The sequence below is a fragment of the Aplidium turbinatum genome, chromosome 3 (genome assembly GCF_918807975.1).
Source record: "Aplidium turbinatum chromosome 3, kaAplTurb1.1, whole genome shotgun sequence".
Taxonomy (NCBI): domain Eukaryota; kingdom Metazoa; phylum Chordata; class Ascidiacea; order Aplousobranchia; family Polyclinidae; genus Aplidium; species Aplidium turbinatum.
The window spans coordinates 46,559,441-46,583,400 of NC_137474.1; the positions used below are offsets into that span (position 1 = coordinate 46,559,441).

The 23,960-nt window shown below is 38.8% G+C and overlaps 2 protein-coding genes across 3 annotated transcripts in view; both read left to right on the top strand.

Moving 5' to 3' along the window:
* LOC145767123 (uncharacterized) overlaps nucleotides 1–1,713 on the top strand; it is a 28,745-nt gene extending 27,032 nt beyond the window's left edge. Inside the window, exon 10 of the mRNA XM_082578886.1 lies at nucleotides 684–1,713. The gene's annotated coding sequence lies outside the window, so the exon portion shown is untranslated. The remainder of the gene's footprint in view (nucleotides 1–683) is intronic.
* LOC145767122 (NACHT, LRR and PYD domains-containing protein 13-like) overlaps nucleotides 1–23,960 on the top strand; it is a 207,471-nt gene that overhangs the window by 117,131 nt on the left and 66,380 nt on the right. The gene's annotated exons all lie outside the window — the stretch shown is intronic.

The window sequence follows — 23,960 nt, forward strand, 5'->3', positions numbered from 1 at the left end:
ATTGGAAAGGACATAGTGAATGCTTTAGCGATCCATTTCCAGCAAAGTAACTTATAGATAAACTACATCGCAGTAGTTATGATAGATTTTAATTAAACGTGAAAACCATATTTTTATCGATAAATTTTTGGAACATACTGTATTACATCGTCACTGTTTCCATATCCTTTCTCAACTTATTATTTATTTTCTATTAATCTATTTTGTGAGGTCAACTTTTCATTTTCAAAATCTCCACGTTCTCTTTGCAATGAAAGTTAATTTTTAGTTTGGTTCATGGTTTGGGCATTTTACGCTTTGCCAAATAAAGTATCGGACACGCAACAGAAACTATCGATACATCTATGCCTAAAAATACTTCGCAAAACTTAGAAGGTTTAAAACGTGCATCAAATAACTACGCATCTGAATGGTGAGAGGTAAGGCAGCCTGCTCGCTTGCAAGTAGAACGTTTTTGCAACTGATTTCAAGTGATTTTATTCTAAAATTATTTTGAATAAAAATGTTGTAGCTTTCCAGACAACCACTTTATCTGGTCCTGATCTAGTGAAGCTCTAGTCAGATCCGTTCCTGATCTGGTAAAGATCTGGACCAGATAAAGTGGTTGTCGGGATTGTTTATCAATGCTATTTGTTATTTTATAATTGTTTACTGCTTTTTATTTTTAATTATGACGTTTCCAGAACTCCAAACTGTCTTCTCGATGCTTCCATCCTTTTCAATCGTCAAGTTCAACATACCTGTATTGTGGAAGATTGCGCAGCCCAACAAATAGAAACATCTTTCCAGAAACAATCAAGCTGACTTCATACTGCATTATTGAAGATATACTATCAACGTTCTGATGGTTTCTGGTTCGAATCCCATCAGAAGTACGTGTCTGTGTGCTTGTGAAAGATTAAACGACATGTCAAAACCAGAACAGCTTTTTGACGGCTTAGTTAATTGTTACTTACACAATGTTGCGTTGTACATAATCTCCATGACATTATTAGCCTACACTGTATTGTATTCACTGTTTGTGCATAATCTCCATGACATTATTACACTGTATTGTATTCACTGTTTGTAGGCTACGTAATTTTAACAAGTGTTGTCACAGCCACATGAATTGAAACGCTGGTTTAAGAATTAAAATCTACCAAGAATATTAATATTTGAACAACTAACAGTTAAGTTTGTTAGACAATAAATTGTTGCAACTCACAACAACCACAAGACAGTTGCGAATTGATAGTTCGGAAACCGTTTGTAACACAATAGAGAAGAAAAAAAACGTAGCTTAGGATATCGTAATTATTTGTTTAAAACTTTCTTATTTCCACGGTATTTGTAAATGTTCCTCCGGCTCGATTGGCCTTTCTGGAATTATAATTGTGTTACCGTTGTTTTAATGTAATTTTGCTATTGATTTCAAAGATGTGACCTGGCTGTGGACGGCAGACGTTTTCACTCCAATGATCGCTCCTGCCGACTGCCAAAGGCAATTATGTTTAAGAAGCCACGTCCTTTGCGTTAGAAAACCAGTATTTGTTCGAATGATATACATACAGGATGGCCTTTCATGGTACCATTTCAATGTGAATTCATATGACGGTGAACTGCAAACGGTAGCCCAAGGTGTTCTACCAAATAAAATATTTTATCACCAAAGCAGCCAGTAGATAGTATTCTATGATATTTAATGATTTCAATCGGACAATGCCAATAAACCATTTATGTTGTTATTTCTTGGTTTGACTGAAGTGAGGACTGTAGGACCGCATCAAGCCCCTACTACAAAAAAAAAACAAGATAAAAGATCTGGTAGAAATAAATAAATTTGTTTATGATTAAAATATAAAATTTTAAATAGCCTGCTTAGTGCTTACGTACAGTGGCGTTCGCAGGCGGGCATTGAGCCATGCCCTTCCTTTACCTTCAAAAATGTTGAACATTTTAAGGTTGATGTGATTGTTTAGTGCAAACATCTTACTATTGAAAAGTAGTCTTGGGTAGCATGACGTATTAACCGCCCCTTGTGCTCACGGGGAAGTGTTACAGCTGTTTAGGGACTCATTTATTTCAGTTTTTTAATTTTGTTATTGGTTATTTGAAATAAAATTTTGTTGCAAATATAGCTACAGAAGCTCAATATTCAAAGTGATTCTAAAAGCTGAAATCACGCAAGGCCATACTTATTGCTTCTAAAACCTCGGTTAGTGGACTCACATCTCTGTTTAGGGGCCTACCCGTCTTTATATTTGGTTAGTACAGCGTTTTTTGGCAATTTTGAAAAAACAATGTGACAATAGCCTACTGCTGCAAAAACTCAACATTTTATAACTTAGGATGCATCCATCGGTTTTGTATTGTTGATCTATTGGAATGACTAGCTATTTTAAATCAGCAAAACCAATAAATTTATGCTATTTTGTTTGAGTTTACAGAAGAAATAAAAATATACGCTTTCGCTTTGTGAAAAACGCTTTCACTTTCTGGAAAATGTTTTTATATGGTTGATAGTATGAGACGTGTCCAAACTTAAATACTCGTGAAGCGACAAAGATATTCAAAAATGGCATCCAGAAGCGTTGACAGAGATTATCCACTGTATACTTTCATCCACTGGATGCACACTGTATGTTTTTGTTTTCTGTACGCTTCGCATCCAAACAAAAATAAAATGACCATCCATCCTTTTGCATTAGAGACGATTTTTCAATTCAAAAACTTCTCAGGAGGAGGGAGGGGTTTGTATACGGGGTTTGTAATTTTTTGTAACTACCTTGTTAAAGTGGTGTGTTTTGCATTCAACCCAGCGTCTTTCTTTTTCAAGACAAACACTGCGTCATTCTTTTCCCTAGTTTCTGCTTTTTTGGAATCTGGAACAAACAAACAACAAACTGGCATAAACAAACTCACAATCGACTAAATTGGCAAGAAAAAGGAAAGCCTTTCGGCAGTAAGATACCACAGGTTGAAAATGATGATGAAAATCTTTTAGTTCTTTTAATTGAACTCCATAGCCCTTCGTATTGTTGTGTAGTCAAAGATCGAGTCCCAACAGATTGTGGAATCAGTCTGATGTTTTGATCCGAATTCACAACCTATTGTTTGAAAAAAATTTAGGCACTTTTACAAAGAAGTAGAGAGGCCCACTAGTGAATTTTGGAGGGGCTGGCAAGATGATGCTCACACGGCCCTATAGGGTGGGCATTCTTTTTTGCTATATAGGCCTAGCTATGTTCAACAGGCGATAATTTTTGTTTATTACCGTAATAACTTGCATTCGGAAATTATCCTTTCACAAAGAGGTTCGATTCGTGCCTTAATCTGAAGATTACCTGTTATTCGAACTATTACGGTTGTTACTTATCTCTTTAGGCCTATTTTAGGCCATCATGTTCTTCATATTCACATAGCCTATCGAATAATTCAATCCAAAAACACAGTGGCATACGCAAGACCGTGAGAGTTTACACTTCACCAACAGACAGGCTAGACTAACTTAATCATTAGTCAGACTATAAAGTAGGTTAGCATTAGGCTACTCTTGATATAATAATGTCAAATTATATCGAACGCTTTCCTCCTCAGTAAGAAAATGGCGCAAACGCCACTAAACGTACCTATAATGCTCGTGATTCATTGTGTAGAGCAGGGTTGTCCAAACTTTATGGGACGCGGGACGCATTCGGCAAAGAAATTAGATCGCGGGCCGCAGTTGACGTTTTTCCTCTTATACACTGTCTCACCGTACCAGATGTAAAGTAAAACACGTACATGTGTAAATGAATCTTTATATTTATCATAAAAACATATTGGGGAATAGATTAAAGAAGCTAAGATGTGAATACTACGAATAAGAGAGTTTTGGAAATTTTAAGCAACGTCAGTAGATCAGGAAACCTTATAAATAACTGACAAGTATGAATAAGAATAAACCATAAATTTATTCGTAAAAAATATTTAAGGAAGTACGTAAAACGGTACAGTTTACTTAAAATTCAGTGAGATGGGTGTGCCTGCATTTTGGAAGCCAGCTCCTTTGTGTCAATGTCAACTGAGGTTAAGGCTAAACGAAGGCAGGCTTCGAGAGATGTTTGTTTAAGTAGATTCCTCTCTTTGGATTTAATCGACTTCATTGCGGAAAATGCTGCTTCACAAAGGTGGGTACTGCCAAACATTGACAGCAAGTGCAATCCAAAACGGCGTAAATTAGGATAATGCTCTTCAGAAAGAAGAGGCCAAAATTGAGTGATTGGCAGTGTAGCTTTGCTTAATAAAAACTGGTCACTTTGCAAGTCACACAATTCAAGCTGCAAATCGTCATCGGCTTCTGATATAGTTATAGTCAGCGGAGCATTGAATACATTAAAGTTTTTTGGATTTAGCCATCAAAAGTGATACATCATAAGAAGCAATGGTTGTAGAAGACGAAGGCTTCACTAATTGAAACATGTTTTCTTGACGCTTACGCAGGTTTGATTTGAGATCATTGAGTAGGGCTCGCCGCGCCTCACCAGTGTATTTATCATAGCCAGTGACATGAAGAGTGCTGTAGTGTCGTTGTACATTGTACTCTTTCAAACAGATATCATTTCATTACAAATTAAACATAAAACTTATATGCGGATTTTTATAAATTTACCATTTTAAGGTTGTTTTTCTAGGGTCGGCTTATATGCGAGGATATACGGTAATTTTTAAAAGTTTTCTAGAAGAGGCGGCGGGCCGCATTGAAGGAGGTCGCGGGCCGCATGCTGCCCGCGGGCCAGGCTTTGGACAACCCTGGTGTAGAGTAAGCAAACTAAGTCATCTAAGTAAAGGTGCGTCTACACGAGAAAGTGTTCTTGCTTAGAAATTCTTGCTTAAGCTATTTTTTAAGCTCGTTTCATCTACACCAGTGTTTCTCAACTTTTTTTGGCCCAGCGCCCCCTTCATGAACTGGCAAAATTTTACCGCCCTCCAACAAAAACAATTAATTACGAAAAGCGAAAAAAATACTATTAATACTACAGAAAGTGCTCAATGCCAAGCAAAAAGCCAAGCAGAGTGAATTACATCAAATCCAGACTAGTTACCAGTCTCTAAAACCCTTACAGCCTGTTTTACCCTGAAAGGGGGATTATCAAAAGGTCTTTGTTCTAATAGAAATATAATTCTATGATCCCCTTTTAGGGTGAAACAGGCTGTAAGGGTACTAGAGACTAGTAACTATAATTGATGAAAAGCAAATAGCCTATACAGGCTTACTGTATTGGTGAGCATGAAAACAGTAGGCTATAGGCCTACTGGTAGTGGTAGCTAGTGTGACCCTTGGGCTTGGTGAGAAAGTGCCAGTTTCTTCACATCCGTTGTAAAGCCAGTGGGAAACATTCGAAGATCACCTCTTATGGATATGTCAAGTGGGTTTTGGTGTTTGGTAGCCTATGTAGCAGAACAACACAGCTGAATCCCTTTTCCAACAGGTATGAGTTAGGAAATACTACCACGAAGATACGAGCTCTTTGACGAAATCGTTACGCTGGGCAGTAGATGGTTTAAACCAGAATGTCTCCTAATGATCAAAATGCCCCCCTTAAGCCGAGGTAATCATACCGCCCCCCTGCAAAATCAAAACAACCCCCGGGCGGTACCGCCCCCGTTGAGAACCACTTGTCTACACTCACAAGCTCGAAAAAAGATTTTGCTTGCTTGAACCGCAGTCACGTGAGTATTTCAACCGCAATGACGTCACGTTTCAAAAAGTTTGCGCCAAAGCAAGAAGTAAACCAACCGTTCTTTAATAACTAGTCGAAATGAGCATGCACTTTAAGTTGTTGCAGTCATTCAATGATTCAATAATGGCTTTCAAATGTTAACGAGTGTTATTTTTATTGTGATGGTCATGGTCAGAAATAAAAGCAACTGAACTCAACTTGTGTAAAAAATGCTGCAAAAAGATAAGGTTGAAAACACGCAATTTACTTCAGAAAGAAGTGTTCTGACACCTTAGTGAAATTATAAAGTTAGTAACAGGTGTGGCAGGAGAGCATCAAATACAAACTAACAACTACACACTTCCCAGTTGCTTGACTAGCAGCAAGACTATCGAGTGTAGACCTGAGGTTTTGCCGCGAAATTATTTCTATGCAAGAGAACTCGCTTAAGTGCTCAGTTTTTTGCTCCGGAGCGTATTTTTTCTCGGCTCCTCGCTTACTCACTTAGTTTGCTGCAAACTAAAGAATTATCGTCAATGCAAGTTGAGTATAATAGGCCAATTTTGCTCAATAATACTTACTTAGGCCTACCATATTTTCATCGCCTAAAAGGAGGACACGTTTCGCCAGCGGGTAAAATATAAGTAGAATGTTCATTACAAAAATAAATGGCATAATTATGCATTTCGCTCTACAACTATAGAGCATCTTTAGTGCCTTATTCAAATACACAATGATTAATTGACACTTGATGGAGAATCTCTTGCCTGCTGCTTCTTAGTCAGGAGATCCCCTATCCTCAATGGAAATCAATATTATGTACAAGTAGAATGTTACGTATGAAGAATTTTTTACATCCTTGTTGGATAATAATATGGACGTATGAAGCAAAAGTTACAGCAGAAAAAAAAAAACAGATGAGTGTTTGTTTGTTTCTCGAAAGGCGATTTGTTAGATTTGTGTGACAAAATGGAAATGTGATGTAATAATGTCATAAAAATGTGACAAATCAGGCAATATCTGCATGTAGCCATGCCTTAACTTTTTTCAGAATAAAAGGATCAGCTTCAACGAAATCATAAAATTACTTGCACGAAATATAATGGAAGTTGTATACAGCTGTTAATGAGATGCTAAGGACAGACTCAACTAAAAGGCTGTTTCTTTCCTTGTACCATTGTGGCTGCATCATGGATTAAAGTCATTCTACATTTGCACATTGCACTCACATAAGTTGTAAGTATCCATGCCACGATTTATTTTGAAATAGGCTGTATGTTATGCATAGTGCACTTTAGATTATTTTTTCGATTTGCTTCACTTGACAAATTAGTCAAACTATTAAGTTGGCAATCAGCAACGTCCACAAGCGCTGAATCAATAGGCTACAAAATAGATCTGGGTAAAACAATAATTCATTCTAAAAGTGTGAGAAGCTTAAAATGTAAATATGGTAAACTCTTTTGCAAGTTTTCGCGTTTTTTAATGTTTCATTTCTTTGCGATTTACTCCATTTTTTAATTTTGTTGTTTTTTTATTTGTCTAATTTTTCATTTTCATAAAATGGTTGATCAGATCGGTAGGCACTTTTACGTATTGCACTGCCCGAAGAGGCAACCGCAACCATGCGTATCGTATATGACATTACTGGTGTTTTAGTCACAACTTTTCTCATAAACTCCATTGTTTGCAGTCACTACGATTCTTCTTGCACTCAGTTCAGTTGAAGAAGAAAAAATAGTATTAGCAGAGGGTGGGAATCGAACCCATGCAATCGAAATTATTACTCCTCTGCCCTAACCATTAGGCAACGTTGGTTGTGGCGATGCATGCAGTTAAATTTCTTTGTATCAAAATCTTTCGATAAAGACGACCAGTTAATCACGTGTTGAGTCATGTCACGCATGATAGCGCTACCAACGTCAACGATGTCGTATGTCACGCATGGTTGCGGTTACCTTTTCGGGCAGTGCAATACGTAAAAGTGTCTACCGATCAGATCTCCTCAAATGAGGAAATTTCCTCACAAGTAGATTTGCAGTTCCACTCGCACTCATCCGACCATTATGTGGTTTTTAAGACAATCGCAAAGCAATGTAGTATGTTCAATAAACGTCTAGGATTGTTTAGAACAGCAGATCAAATAGTACGTTAATGTTTTTTTGAAAATCTATAAATCAGAATGTTGCATTAGTACAGAAATGGTTGAAAATTGCGAAAAAGTCACATAACAATGAAATCCTGTTGAAAATATGAGCAAGAACACTACAAATGTAAAAAAATAGGACATTTGAGCATTTTTAGGTGTTCTCGGAGGACAATTTATTTTTTTTCAAAAAAGAGGAAAAATTCTCTTAAAAGAGGACATAAGGTAGCCCTAAACTTACTGGTTATTATTAGCAGAAGAGCGATTTTTAATTCGTATCGATTTGAAAAAAAATTTGAATGCCCAATGAAAAAATCTATGCCACTTACCTAGTATACAAGTAGTATACATGGTCATCAATAATTGATGGCACAACTTTAATTAACAAATGGTAGAAAAATTTTGAGCAATAAACATAAAATATTATTGTTAAATAAATAAATATTTAGGAAAAACAAGTTTTGCTCAACGTGTCCGCCGTTTTCGTCGATAACAAGTCGGAGACGCTTCGAAAAGTACCTGCAAGAGTCACGAATACCTCTTTGAGGTATTTAGGTCCATTCTTTTTTCAGATTAGCCTTCAGCGTTTCCAAACTTTGGTGGTGTTTAGTCGAAACCTTGCTCTCCAGGTAAGACCAGATGCCAAAGTCTACGGGGTTCAGGTCTGGGGATGAAGGAGTCCAGTCTTCATTGGAAATGAAGAACGGCACACTGACTGAAAGCAAGTTTTGCGTTCTCTTAGCTCCATGTGAAGGGGCAGAATCTTGTTGGAATGACCAATTACGTTTTTTGAAGTATTTCTTTGCCCAAGGTAACAATGCACCCTCAAGAATATCATTTCGGTAGTTTTCTTGGTTCAATTTCACTCCTTGGTCCACAAAAATCAATGGAATCCTTCCTGATTCGTTGACTGCGGCCCACACCATCACTGATACCGCCCCTTGTCTCCGAGTGACTACCCAGGGTTCCACGTCACTATCTCTTGACCAAACACGATCATTCTGACTGTTAAAATGATGCTGGACATCAAGTTTCTTCTTATCGCTTAACACAAGGTTTGGCAGCGTGTCCCCTTCTCAATGGCATTGGCATTTAGCACCTGCTTCTTCATGTGCTTGAATGGGCTCATCTTCAAATCCTCCTTGAGAAGTGTGAACATGGTTCCATAGGCCATGTTCGCCTCTTTTGCCAGTTTTTGAATGGATCTCTTGGGATTTCTTCGCACCTTTTCTCTGATTGTTTTTATCAATTTTGAAGCTCTGGCGCTTCGAGAGCGACCTTGGCCAGGTCGATTAAGACATTTCCAGTTTCTTTGTGCCTTTTGAAAGTTCGCCAGACCAACATTTTGTTAAGTTTTTAGTCTTTGCAAATATCACTCCTTGGCTTGCCCGATTTGAGGAGCTTTATAACAGCTATTATTTATTCAAATTTTCATTTATGGCCTATAAAATTTAGGCCTAGAAAATATGAAATAGAGAAATATTTAATTTATTAACGTTGTAGGCTAATGCTAAATATTGATGTCAAATACAGTTGTTTTAAGTTGTAACGTAATTATTGATGACCCTGTATGTAGTGTAGACTGTGTAGCATTATTCTTCTGAACAACTGGAGGGTCACAGTGTTATGACAAAATTTGGTGCAACCACAGCCTGAGGTCTACTGTACAGTACTTCCATATGTCGCATACTCAGGTGCAGCGCATGTGACCTGTTCAGTGTCCACGTGTGTACAAAGTGTATATCGCCAAAATAAATGTATAGAAACACGTGACGTCATGTTTATTTAATATTATTTAAATCATAATAATGCAGAGGTAGACTTCACGCAACAGCGGTAACGGTAAGTAGCCTCACACTGCTGCAGTTAGGTTCTGCCGAGGTTCTAGCACCCAAAATTTCAAGCAAAATGTAGCAAATCATTTGATGAGAATGAATTTAGGTAAGAGCAAAGAAAATGTTTTTCTAATTTTTAGTGACCCTTCAGCTATCCATTTTCCAATAAAATCAGGGAAGTGAGTCGTCCGGTTCTTCCACTGTCCCTATTGGAAACACTGGTGATGTACCATTATACTTTTTACATAACCAGTGCTACAATGCGTTTAGTTTTAACGGCATTATTAGGGAAGGGTAGGGTAAGATGAGCACCTTTTTGCTTAAGTCGCTTTTACAAAAGAACGGTTTGTTTTGGAAAATTCTAATAGGGTGAATTTAAAGCACTAATGAATCAGCTACATTTTAAATTGAGTTTTGTCACATTGCGATTTTTATATTTTTTTTGTGTTGATACTTATTTGCGTGTTTCTCAACTTACCCCGGCATGAAGTGTACTGGGTAAATTGAGCAATGACCAGGGGTAAGTTGAGCAATTCGATTAAGTTGAAGCATTCCCCTGTCAGATTGTTTGTATAATTGCGAGGCATTATAGTCCAGGCACTTAGAGGAATCTTTAGGCTAAACGTGTTACACGTTGTTTTTTTTGCATATTTTTGCTGTTGGTCAACCCACCTTTGATTTTAGTAGGTGCCGCAACTTTTGGGGTCACGTGATCACCAGCAAAACATGAACTTCCCCAGAAATCACGTTTCAGCTCTTTTGGGGCATTTTTGTGCAATTGCATATTTAATTATTGTATATTTTAACTTAAAAAGCACACAAATAAGTGAGACAAAACAAACACAAAATAATTTGATTGATGACGTCATCTTTTCTTTTTGCTTTTTTAACTTATTTTGGTTGTTTGCTGTCGGTTTTAGTTGGAGTACCGGTTACTAAAACCATTTCACAATTCCCAAAAGTATAGTTTCGTCATGATTGATGTCATTTCTTTTATGATGTCATCATGACATTGTTAAGACTAGTCAACTTGAATTCAGGAACCGAAGGTAAGTTTATTCCGAAAAAAGCGATCAAATACTGTCACTATAAGTTTTGCAAATGCTTAAAATTTTGCAATTGCAAGCAATAACAATAATACCAGTACAGTATGACGCAATAACGACGTCATTAAGGATATAACCAGAAGAGTAACTACCAGGGGTGAATTTCTCTTTTAGCCATGCCACTTTAAAATTTAAAATAATATGTAATTACGATCTACAAATCAAATTAATACAGGACACCGGATGATGCAATGTCAGAGTCTTAACACTGTCAATTCAAGATGAAAAAACTAGCGGTTTTCGACGTTAAATTCCTACCATACGTAATTTGATGTTAAGACAATTCGTACGACAAGGTTTTTCAAGTTAGGCTACAACATAGAATTTAGAAAGTCAAAAGCGTTTCTTGAATGGTCAGTGTGGATTGGAGATGAAACATCAGAGAGGATTGGAGATTTTGTGGTCGAATTGCATGTTTCGTACTCGGATGAACAAAGGTTTGTGCATTTTAAGGATTTTTTCTTACAGGAACATCGAGAGACGCAAGTAGACTGACAACTACAATGGTGTATCATTTCGTGAATCGATGATACGGATTGGCTTGAGGTCCGAAACGGAACAAGCTGAACAAGCTGACGTACTGAACATTTACGAGGCTTGATTTCCATATTTCAGCTTGATATATCGCTCTGCTTGTATGCTGCATCAGAGCAGCTGACGTTGGTGGCAGCCTTTGAATAGTGCAACCATTGGTAAACATCAACGGCATTCGTCTACATCCGTGATAGTAGGACCATTGCCATAAAGATTAAAGAGCTATGACACACTTTTGTACGTCATTTATAGAACTAGGAGAACTAGAGAAATTCGGAGAGTTAAATAAACCACACATTTCGGTAAGATTAAGCATCCAACAATCCCAAGCTTTTTTTTCCAAAGACGAAACAGTATCACAGCCTGTGATAGCATAAAATAAAGGCAAAGAAACGCAAATCATCGGAGATTAAATATAAGATTGAGGTAAAGATGAAACAATATCATGGATTGGAAAAGCGAGTTTTTTCTCCAACTCCAAATTCAACCCATAGTTCACAGATTTCTAACTTGTCAAAACGCGAAATTGCAATAATTACCACAATAATTACCAGTATCTACTGTTTTGACTATAGCATCGGATTTTCCATGTTTCACATGGAGAAACATACGGGTGTCTGCCTCTTCGTGATCACACGCGGAAATCTCAGACATGTCCATTGTTTGATTGCTAAGAGCTGTATCTAACGATGTAACAACAATCATAGACAAGTTTGGATCGACTGAAGTTATCACAGCTTGTTGAACCAGTTGATATAACGCAGTTTTGTTTCTGTCATTTCTCAAAAACTTGAACCAGTTGAGAGGAAGACGATTATTACTTGTGACAGCCACGTAACATCCAGATCCTCGCCTGTTTCTTGCTAAAGATTTGATTTTATTTTTCAGATATACATCGAAGACAATGTCAACACGATTGCACTTTACTGCCTTGCCAGTAACGTAAGGGATAACGATTTGAAAAATCTATTCTTCAAATGTTTTCACATTACCTCTGGGTTTTATTATTTGCATGAGTGCAGAAAACATAGACGTTGTAAACATAGACGTTGCAACTAGGTGCAGTAGGCCACATTGTGGACACCCAAGCGTTCTAAAATTGTGAGGAGAGCCGATTTAAAAAATTCCATCGCCTCACAACTCGTGGAAAACGGGAAATACAAATCGAGAGACCGTGAGTCAGACAAAACCGTCTTACAAGAAATGACAGACCTTTGGAGGGTAACAACCCTAGACGGGGACAACATCTCGGGTGAGTTCACCACGGAGGAATTGTCCGCCGCTCTCCAGCACATAAACCCAGGTAATGTCCCAGGCCCTGACCATCTATGCCCGGAGTTGATACTCCATGCTGCTGCCTCCTTAAATTCCTGGTTAAAAGACTTCTTTTCCTGCTGTTTGCGCCACCTGAGAATTTCCAGAATCTGGAAAAGAGCCCTTGTGGTTGCAGTTCATAAGCCGAAGAAGCCCCCAGGGGACCTGAAGAGCGAACGCCCAATCTCATTGCTCTGCATCCCCTTCAAGATCCTCGAGAGACTCATCTACGCCCGTGTCGAACCAATAATAGATCTGCAGCTCCCCCTTGAGCAAGCTGGGTTCCAACAGGGACGATTAACCGTAGATCAGGTCGCAATTATGACCCAAGACATCGAGGACAGCTTCTTGGCAAAGAAGAAAGCCAGCGCCGTGTTTGTTGATCTCACGGCTGCCTATGATACCGTATGGCATAGCAGCCTTACCTGCAAGTTACTGCGTCTGCTCCCTAACAGACACATGGTCCATATGATGATGGAACTTGTGCAAAACCGCAGTTTTAACCGGTAGCGGTCGTCGAAGCAGACTACGCCTACTTAAAAACGGCGTCCCACAGGGCTCAGTCTTGGGTCCTCTCCTGTTCAACATATACACCTACGACTTGCCCCCCACCATCACCAGGAAATATGCTTACGCAGACGACCTGGCACTCCTGCACTCAGCAGGAAACTGGCAGTCAGTGGAGAGGAACCTAAGCCAAGACATGCAAACACTACAGCTCAGCAAGGCAAAGACAGTGTCGGCGGCCTTCTACCTTAACAACCGGGAGGCACAGCGTAAGATAAAGATCAACATTGATGTGGAGCGCCTGCCCTACTGTGTCGAATCTACATACCTCGGCATAACCCTGGACAGGTCACTCACGTACCGCCGAAACTTGAAGTCACTGAGCAAAAAAAACAATCTACACGCATCGCACTTTTGAGGCGATTGGCGGGTTCCGCCTGGGAAGCTGATGCCAAAACTCTTCGTACAGCTACCCTAGCCCTTGCCCATTCCACCTCTGAGTACTGAGCACCTGTCTGGTGCCGTAGTTCTCACACCCACCACATTAATAGGCCTACCCCCATCAACGATGCACTGCGTACTGTGACTGGATGCCTGCTTCCCACTCCGACGGACTACCTACCCATCGTAGCAGGCATCCAACCCGCTGAACTACGTCGTAAAGGAGCCCCGACCATCCCCTCTATGCAATATTCAAGCGACCACCACTTTCAAAGCAGCGGCTGAAATCAAGACGCAACTTTGCGCTTGCTGCACAACTACTTAAGAACGCGGAAGAAATTGGTTTATGTGCGGAACACTGGACAGACCACATGTGGAACACGGAGTGACGAAACCACACCTCCACGCTCCGTGACTTCATACCCGACGCCGATCCCCGTCCACCGGGGATGTTCCTCGAAAGGCTTGCGTGGGACAGGCTTAACCGCCTGCGAACTGGCGTCGGCCGCTTTCGTTCGGACATGCACAAGTGGGGCCTGGCTCCTTCATCAGAATGCGAGTGTGGTGCCACGGAACAGACCGCAGACCATGTCATCCATCACTGCCTAACGCACCGGCCTCCACACGGTGCGCATGGACTGAGGGTTATTCTTTATATATGCTATAGGTTATTGTAAAATTGTTATAAATTGAAGTACTTCGAGTCCAGGCTTAGCCTATTGAGTCGGATATTTCTGTACGTTCGGTAGAGATGTATTTTACTTGTTGCGTCAGTAGTAGTAATGTATTGTAAGTGATACTTATGGGAGGTAAGTTTATATTCCAGAAGCCTATTGTAGAAGCATATTATGTTTTATAAATTACTTTCAGTGTTTGCTTGACTTTCCATAACACAGATTGTCACATGTTCGTTATCAAAGCAACTCAGGAAAGATATCATTCGTTTGTCAGAGGAAAGGTCGAACAAGTGGTTGAAAAAACAACGAAGAATTTATATAAATTAACGTTTCTTATACAATGATTCAGTAAGAAATTTGATCCGCAATCAGCACCCGTTTGTTGTTGTTTTTCACCACATTGTTGGCACGTCCTTTCAAAAGTCATTTTTCAACGGCGTCTTTGTCACAGTGTGCAGTATTGAAAATGTGTTTACAAAGTGTTCGTTCACAGTGTAGCAACAATTAAATAGATTTTAATTGAACTTTTCTTCGGAAAGCATTATTTGTTTATGTTCTGTTGGCTGCATTTAGATAGATATGGTACTTAAGTTTACTTACATCATAGCACTGGACTTTGATCTGTCCATGTCATTCTTATTGTGCGAATAGCTTTTCTCTCATTGATGTTTGTAGAAAATGCTGTTACATTAGTAGCCAGTCTAGTTCAGTGTTTTTCAACCTTTTTTGAGCTACGGAACACTTTATGCATTAAAATAATTTGACGGAACACTAAACGAAATTTTATAAGGATACAATAAAATAAGCAACACAACAACAATTCATTTACTTTTAGTTTTTGTCAGTGCAATATCTGGGCCTGTTTGGATGATCACAGAGTTGATATTCGGGCAGAAATTGCAGAAGACAAACGCGAAGCTGTTGTGATTTTGATTTCGACTGGTGTTAAATTTTCTCTGTTCTACACTGAGAAATATGAAGAGTTACATGTACAAAATGTCAATCTCAGTGTATTTTACTCACACAGTGTGAAACTTTGTTTCTGTTTGGATAAACAAAGAGCTGATATCCTGGCAGGAAGAAGAAAGATACACACGAAGCTCTTCCTCAAAAGCTTTCAGTCGCTATCTGTTTTTAGTTTTGATGGCAGTCAGGCTCGAGAAGCTCACCTCACACAGATATGTCGTGGAAAATGCAATAGCTTTGTTTACCAGAATGGGGAACTCCTTGGCAACAGTCAACCAAAATCTATCCAAAGGTAGAACAGCAAAGCTTAGCTTCAGACCACGATTTTGTCTCAGTTCAGTTATAGTTCCTCCTGCTCCTGCAAAGTCATGTTCTTTCCAAAAACTGCTGAGCTATATGGGTCCCTAACCATGCCCTAACCCAGTCAAGGCTATCAGTAGGCTAGAGGCTGAAGACATGATGATTACGCTATCAGTCACTACTGCAGCACGTACACTCGACAATGGTATATTATTTTCAGATAATAAGCCTAATTAATGTTTTTTACCAATTAGTTGAAATTAGATAATTTCACACGGCACACCTGACGATCTCACACGGCACACTAGTGTGCCGCTGCACAGTGGTTGAAAAACACTGGTCTAGTTCACGTTGTTAGCTTCATCCTTAGAGCTTTTTTTATTAAAACTTGTGGGATATGTTTTACTGAGTGATTCAGTTTTAGTAAATCTCAATTGAATAATTGAAATGGATGAAGTGGAGGAGATGAGTGGGGTTAATTATCAGGCTAGAAAGCAATAGTATGTCATCATCACGACGTACCTCAGTTAATTGGCTGCGTACAAATACAACAGAATGATTCACTGGAGTCAATAGAGAGAATGGTGGACATTAACCAAGCAAAATATTTCAGGTAACCTTGAAAGTTTCTCTCACAACAAAACTTATTGATTTTTTTCTGGGTCGGAAACGCTCTGGCTGAAAAATCGATGTATTTTTAGCAGTTATGGAATGGAGAACAAGGTCTTGGGAAAATTTGTAGACTTTAAAGTGCATTTAGTTTTATGTCAGAATATAAATACAACGTCTTTGTATGCCTTGACTCATAAGCGGATATGAATGATACAAGTGTAGAAATACCATTAATCAAGTTATCTCTCGCGTCCGCCGAAAGACCTACACGCTGTGGTGCTGGGATTTAGCGTGCGAAACTTTATACCGCTCCTATCTTTGTGCCACACCAGGTGCTGTCTCTATCTCAGCCACAACAACACTGCTCGATCGGCTGGACTCACGGAGGCTAGAACGATGAAAAAACACCGTCAACACTATCGAATTTACACAGTACACACTCTAGCCGAATAACATGGAGTACTGTCAACAATGTTACGGGCCGTTCAGCACGCTCTTCCCGCCAACGTCCCATTACTACCAATAACATTGCATCAGAACTAGTGAAAAACCGGACCTTTAGAACTGGCGACAGCAAGTTCTCCAAACTTGTAAAGAGGGAAACGTCTGATCTCTGGAAAATTCTAACACCAGACGATAAAAGTATCTCAAGGGAATTCTCATCGGCGAAGTTCACCGCTGCCCTCCAATCAAACAAAAACCGTAAGGCCTCTGGCCCCGACAACCTCTGTCCCGAACTTGGATTCCATGCTGGCGCCGTCAACAAGTCTTGGCTGCGCAATTTCCTATTTTCCTGCTTATGCCAACTCAAACTCCACAAAATTTGGAGACGAGTCAAAGTATTCGCGATCCTTAAGCTCACAAACCACAAGAGGATCCGAAGAGGTATCAACTTATATCTCTTCTATGCGTCTTTTTTTAAATCTTCCAACATCTTATCTACACTTGAGTCAACCAATTGTAGATCCGCTCTTTTCCCGAGAGCAACCTGGTTTCCGACGTGGAAGATCTGCTGTAGATCAAGTTACTCTCATCACTTAAGACATCAAAGACTGCTTTGAGGCAAAGACGGTAGGTGGTCTGTTTTTTGATCTCACACCCGTCTGCAACACCGTGTGGCCTTACCTACAAAATGCTCCACCTGCTCCCGGACAGGCACATGATCAGCATGATCATGGAGCTCGTTTACAACAGAAGCTTTACCCTCATCACCGGAAGTGGTAAACCAAGCAGATTGCAACGTTTTACAAATGGCCTCTCTCAATGGTGGCTATCCTGCGCATCGCCACCATTGCGCTAGTTCATGCTCCAGCAGAATACTCTGCACCTGTTTGGAGTCGCAGTAATCTCTGCCATCAAATTGACACTGTCATAAATGACGCCTTGTGTATCGTGACTGGATACTTGCGATCTACTCCATCGGACAATCTCCCTGTCCTTGCAGACATCCAACCTGCTGAGCTTCGTCGCAAAGAAACCATCCAAGTCTTTACGATTCTGTAAGCAAGCTAACCAGGCGGCTGAAGTCAGAACAACCATTTGCACTAGCGCAAAACTCTTGAAAACTGCTGAAGATCAATCTATCAGTGCCGATATCTGGGTGGACCACCATTGGAGCTTAGAGTGGAAGAAGAACTCCAAGACTCCAAATTTTAAACTCCGACACCAGCCCTCATCTAACCGAAATGCTTTTGCCAAGGCAAGCCTGGGTGCAGCTCAACTGCAGTGGCCTCGGACTATTCCTCTCCAACATTCACTATTATAGGATGGCTCCATACCCATCTGTGAGTGTGGCAAGGAGAAAAAAACCACAGACCACACCATCTGCACAGGGATTCATAATATAGGGATCGCCAACTCGGCTGGATTTCTGACAAGCGGAGTGTAAAAGTGTTGCCAGATATTTTTTAAATTTTTAGAAATAGTATTATTTGGGCATTTTTAAAGTAGTAGTTGCCCAAAACTTGCCTGTAAATAACTATTTTAAAATCAATCCAAAGCAATTTTATTATTCACTTATCAAATTATTGTATTTTTTGCAAATTTAACCTCTCTTTCTAAGTTTTATTTAAATTTTGTTTATAAATTCACCTTCTTATTGCAAAGTAACACAACTACAAACTACTTTAACTCAATCTGTGCACCTTTAAACTTCAGGTTAGTTTTAAATGGACAAGCGTTGGGCGACCACTATTCTTTAAAAATGCCAAAAAATTAGTTTTTCTAAAAATTTAAAATATATCTGGCAACAATTTTACACTCCGCTTGTCAGAAATCCAGCCGAGTTAGCGATCCCTATACTATGAATCCCTGCATCTGCACTGTGCGTGGTCTGCGTGAATTGGATGACGTATCAATTTAATGACCTTTCGACACCTGCCCTTACAGCAGTGGGTCTCAGTAGCTCAGTACGTTCGTAGAACATGTTTGAAAAAGTTTAGACCGCCAAGGGCGTAACAACCCATCTTTAACCCGTCTTACTCATCTGAATCGGCCCGATGTCGGAAGAGTGATTGTAGCGAGAAATCTTTATTCCTCTCCGTCGTCCCACTCACCCTGAGATTATAGGATTGCAGCGGCCCGTCCAAAGAAGATTAAGCGAAAGCTACCCTTCCTTTGGCCGTCCCTCCCTGGCATCTCCGCCAAATGAGATGTCAGATTGTAGTGGCCCTTTTCCATACGCCGGTGCCCTTCTTCAAGCGGGCATCAAGAAGAAGCACATGCATAAAGAAATTCAAATTAAATTAACATCAATTCTCTACCAAAACTTGCTAGTTCTCGAGATTGACACGCCATCTCCTTGTCTGCTCCAACATCAGGAAGAGGAAAGTTGATACAGGTAGATGAGCTTGAGGCAGCCAATAATCATCATTTTATATACCTACAGGTTACCACCTAAAAGGAAAAAAAAAGTTAAGGAATCGTTAAACACAAAATGTAATCCTGCAAAGTGTAGTGGTATCCATCTTGAACTCTGAGCGTTGCGCGAGAAACAAAAAAAGTTAAAGAGTCGTTATGCCCTGCTGACCAACTTAATAAAAAATATGTTGCTGATACAAAACTTTCTGCAAACGTCAAGTTTATGACAATTGAAGTTTCGGGGTGGGATAAACTTGGGGATCCATAAAGCAAAATTTGAAATCTTGTCAAGTCTGCTACAATTTTTACCTATTATGAACAAACTAAATAAGAAAACAAACTTTAGTTGGTCAGATAGTAAGCCCCCCAGGAAGAAATTGGTTTACATGGTGATGCAAAGCATGCCATTTATGATGTGGCTAGGTTAAATCCTTCTGGAAGTCTATTCACGGAAAATGTAACTGATGAACGTGTGAGACTAAGAAAAGATTTAATGTTTGGAACATGGAACGTAAGAAGATTAATACAACCTGGAATATTAAAAGTAGTTAGTGAAGAAATGAAACAACAAAAAATGAAAATCCTTGGCTCAGTGAAACAAGATTGAAAGGAAAATGTACTTTCAGAACAGATGATAATAATAATTTGCTTATTTAATTGGGGAAGGAGGATGGAGATGGATACTGCCATGGTGTTTGTGTTTTTTGTAAAGGAATACTTCGAACAGTCTTATGGGATATATCCCAGTAAATTAAAGAGTTTTAATGATAAGAATCAAAGCTAAGCCTTGTAACATCACAATTATACAAATACATGCACCGACTACATCAGCAGAAAATTCTGAATTTTATGATTCATTACAAGATACATTGGACAAAATTCCAAAAAGAGATATTTTAGTAGTTATGGTGGACACAAATTCAAAAATAGGAAAAGCTAATTGTGCACCAAGTACACATGAAATCTATGAATCCAAGAACAACTAATAGAGTTTTGTGAAAACAACAAGTTTATAGTCACAAATACAACATTTGCACAGCATCCTCGTCGACTGTATACCTGGACATCACCGATGGAAAAACACGAAATAAAATTGATCATATCATGATCTCACAAAAACAGAAAAGCAGCATTAAAAAAGCGAAAACCTATCCTGGAGATAACTGTGGTACCGACCACCAACTGCTAAAAGCAACGTTAAAGCTTCGGCTAGAAAAGATGACACACTCTTTGTCCCCACTTCAATTTATGACAGAAGATTATTCCTTTGAAACAAGGAACAGTTGAGAATAACACAAAAGAAACAATTTTAAAATCAGCCAAGGGCACATTACCAATGAAAAACAGGAAACGAAACAACTGGATTAGAGAAGAGACTTTAATGAAAATAAAATAACGAAAAAAATTGAAAATATAAATTTCCCAGTCAGAAGAGGCCAGACAAGAGTACGCTCAGCTCAATAGGGAGGTACAAAAGGCCATGAGAAAAGACAAACGAGACAATATAGAACAACAATGTTGTAAAATCGAATAGTATGCATCAAATAACTCATGTCGCAATTTATACCAAACGGTAAAAAGCTTAAAGGCCTACTAATTGAAAATTTCAAACGGGAATTAAGCGTTACAATGCGTAAACTGAACATTCAAGAATACATTTAATACATTTCAAAAAAAATTACCGAAAACAAATTGTTTTTAATGGCGCTGGCAACGCCCAAAGTCCAATGTTTTATTTATTTTCATTTTTTTCAAAATAACCAAAAGTGCATACACTGCTTGAGAATACGTCACAAAAGACAGCAATAACAAAAACCACGTTAACACATCTGATGTTGTGAGCAAACTGTCGGATGTTTTGATGTTGAAATCTGATTGTTTGATGTACATACATACATAGCCTACAATCAAATCGCCCGCAGTAACAATTATTGCGAGATCAGCTGATTGCTAGTCTCTAGTGACGCAGACTGTACAGTCGCACGCTTCGCTGCTCAAGCCCAATCTCTTTTTGTAAGCTCTGACAAAAGCACGCGCGGCAATGGTGGTCAGAGCGCAATTGGGGCAAAATTTTATTGAAAATCGTTTTATGGTAGCATGTTAAACAGAAAGAATGTGGAAAATCGCCAAGTCAGGTTTTTCCTTTAGTACCCCTTTAACCAATAAGTTCAAACCAAAGCTAGACAACATAAAAAGTAAAGATGGTGAAGTTTTGTGGCAGAAAGATGAGGTAAAAAATAGATGGAAAGAATATTGCGAAGAATTATACAAAGAAAAAGATCCTATCGATAATGTACAAACAAATCCAATTACACAATTCAAAGATGAAAATGATACCGAGCCACGACCACTGCTGAGTGAAGAAGAAAATCCTTTAAACACTCGTAAAAACAAAAAAGTCCCGGATCTGATGATATACCCATCGAACTATTGACAAACATTGGAGAAAATGCAGTGAGAATAATTTATAAACTTTGTACCAGAATATGGAAAACCAACATTTGGCCAGATGATTGGGTAATGTCAATATTTGTCCCATAACCAAAAAAGGCGATATAACGGAATGCAGCAACAAGCGAACAATTGCCTTAATTAATCATGCCAGCAAGGTAATGTCAACAATAATTAATAAAAGAATATGAAACAAAATTGGACAAGAATTAGCTTCTAAACAGGCTGGTTATAGACCCGCAAAGGAACAAAAGACGCAATATTCAATCTTAAAATGCTGATAGAGAAACGAAGAGAACGCGACCTTTCAACCCATTTATGTTTTCTAGACTATCGAAAGGCTTTTGATTCAGTGAAGCACCAACAATTGTGGACAATTCTGAAAGGTTATGGCTCTCCTGCAAATCTGATCAAGTTAATCCGAAGCCTGTATACTGCTCAAAAAGCAGCAGTAAGAACTGCAAGTTAACTCACCGAGTATTTTTCTATTGGAAAAAGGTGTCAGACAGGGATGCATATTGTCACCATATCTTTTCAATCTATATACTGAACACATAATGAAAAAAATGTTGGAGAATTTTGATGGCTCTGTGAACATTGGAGTAAAAATGGTAACCAACTTTCGATATGCTGACGACATAGTGTTGGTCGGTGGAAGTGTAACGAAACTGCAAGAACTTTTGAATAGGGTCAAGTGAAGAAGTGAAGAATATGGTTTGCAATAACATCCCACAAAAACAAAAGTGATGCCCATGAGTAAAAAAGATGAAACTAGTCCAAACTTATATATTGGTGGTACTGTAATCTTGTTGAAAATGTAAGTAATTTCTGCTATCTTGGCAGTGTCATAGGCTAACTGACACTTATGGCGATAGTACGGAATTTAGGCGAATTGCTATGGCAAAAAGAGCTGTGACACCACTTAGGCTACAACGGTGTGGAAACAGAGGTCAATCGGTAAAAACACAAAATTAAGATTGCTGCGAACTCTTGCTTTCCCAATTGCCACATATGGATGTGAAGTTTGGATATACATAAAACGTGACATTAAAAAGTTAAAAAGTTTTGAAATGTGGTGTTACAGAAGACTATTACGCATCAGCTGGACGGAAAGAAAAACGAATGAATTTGTTTCACAATTTGTTTCACAACAAATAAACGATAAATGGAGTCTGATTAACAACATTAACCTTAGGAAGTTGAGATATGTCGGATACATAGCAAGAAGCAACTCGTTGGAAAATTCAATGTTGGCTGGGATGGTGCAAGGCAAAAGAATCAAAAGGACGAAAAAAAAGAAATATTTCGACAACATCAAGGAAATTACGGGAATAAAAAGCATGCCGGAAGCACTAATAAAAACAAAAGACAGAACAAAATGGAGGCAGTTCATAAGGGAGATCACAGCTGATCAAACTTGATTAATCTGTTGAAGAAGATAATTTTTACCAGACACATATACTTACGTTTCCACGTAAAAAATCTGATGGCTGTTGTGGGAAATGAAATTTAGTTCAAATATTTTTGTTCCCTATGTGGAACAATGGCAGTTTACTGTGCACATTTTGTTGATGTTGAATAGCAAGGTCTGACAATAAATACAAAAACTTTTGTCAGTTAAAACTGAAAAAAATAGATGTAGCCGTTTTCACAAAAAATGATACAGCTGCGTTTTTATGTTAGGGAAGTCGACCTATTTATTGTACGAAAATTACTTTAGCTTGTTGTAAAAATGTCAAAGCTCTTAGTTAATTTTCAATTCTAGTCTAGCAAAGAAGCAGGTTAGTTGAACAGTTTGTTTCAAGCACAGCAGCAACAAAGTTTGGACAAAGCTGACAATGTGGATGCAAGTAGGCTACTATACATGGTGAAAAAAAGAAACCCCAGTAGCGTGTATGTTAGTTGAAGAATAAGCATGTTAGTTGTTAGATAGAAGAAGAATAGATGGAATAGATAAATAGATTAGAAATAGAAGAAGAATTTAGAAGAATTTGTAGAAGAAGAAGTATTTAAGAATAGACGAATAGATAGAAGAATTCTATAGTAGAAGCATGTTAGTTGAAAAATTTGTTTCAAGCACAGCAGCAACAAAGTTTAGACAAAGCTGACAATGTGGATGCGAGTACTTTACATGGTGAAAAAAGAGAAACCTAGTAGCTTGGAAGGAGAGTTCAGGAGGTACTTTTGAACCGGGCCAACCCTTCTAATGGGCCAGAGTGTTTGAAGAACCCATCGCGTAATCTTTGGATATGGTGCGTCTTTTTATATAATTGTCTTGACTTGGGAACCCACGATCTCATTGATACTATGCCCGAGTTGTCCTCTCAATGGCCCTACGAGTGGACACAGTAGCAGAAATTTACGAAATGCTTGGAGAAATCACTACAAGCTTGGAAAGCGATAAATACGCATCTTGATTTGAGAACACAAATTTCTAAGTTCTTATTGAACGTTAAAGAACACCGTGCAACAGCAAGTAGTGTTTCTTCTAAACTACCTCAAGATATACACTTTTATGGCCTACTACC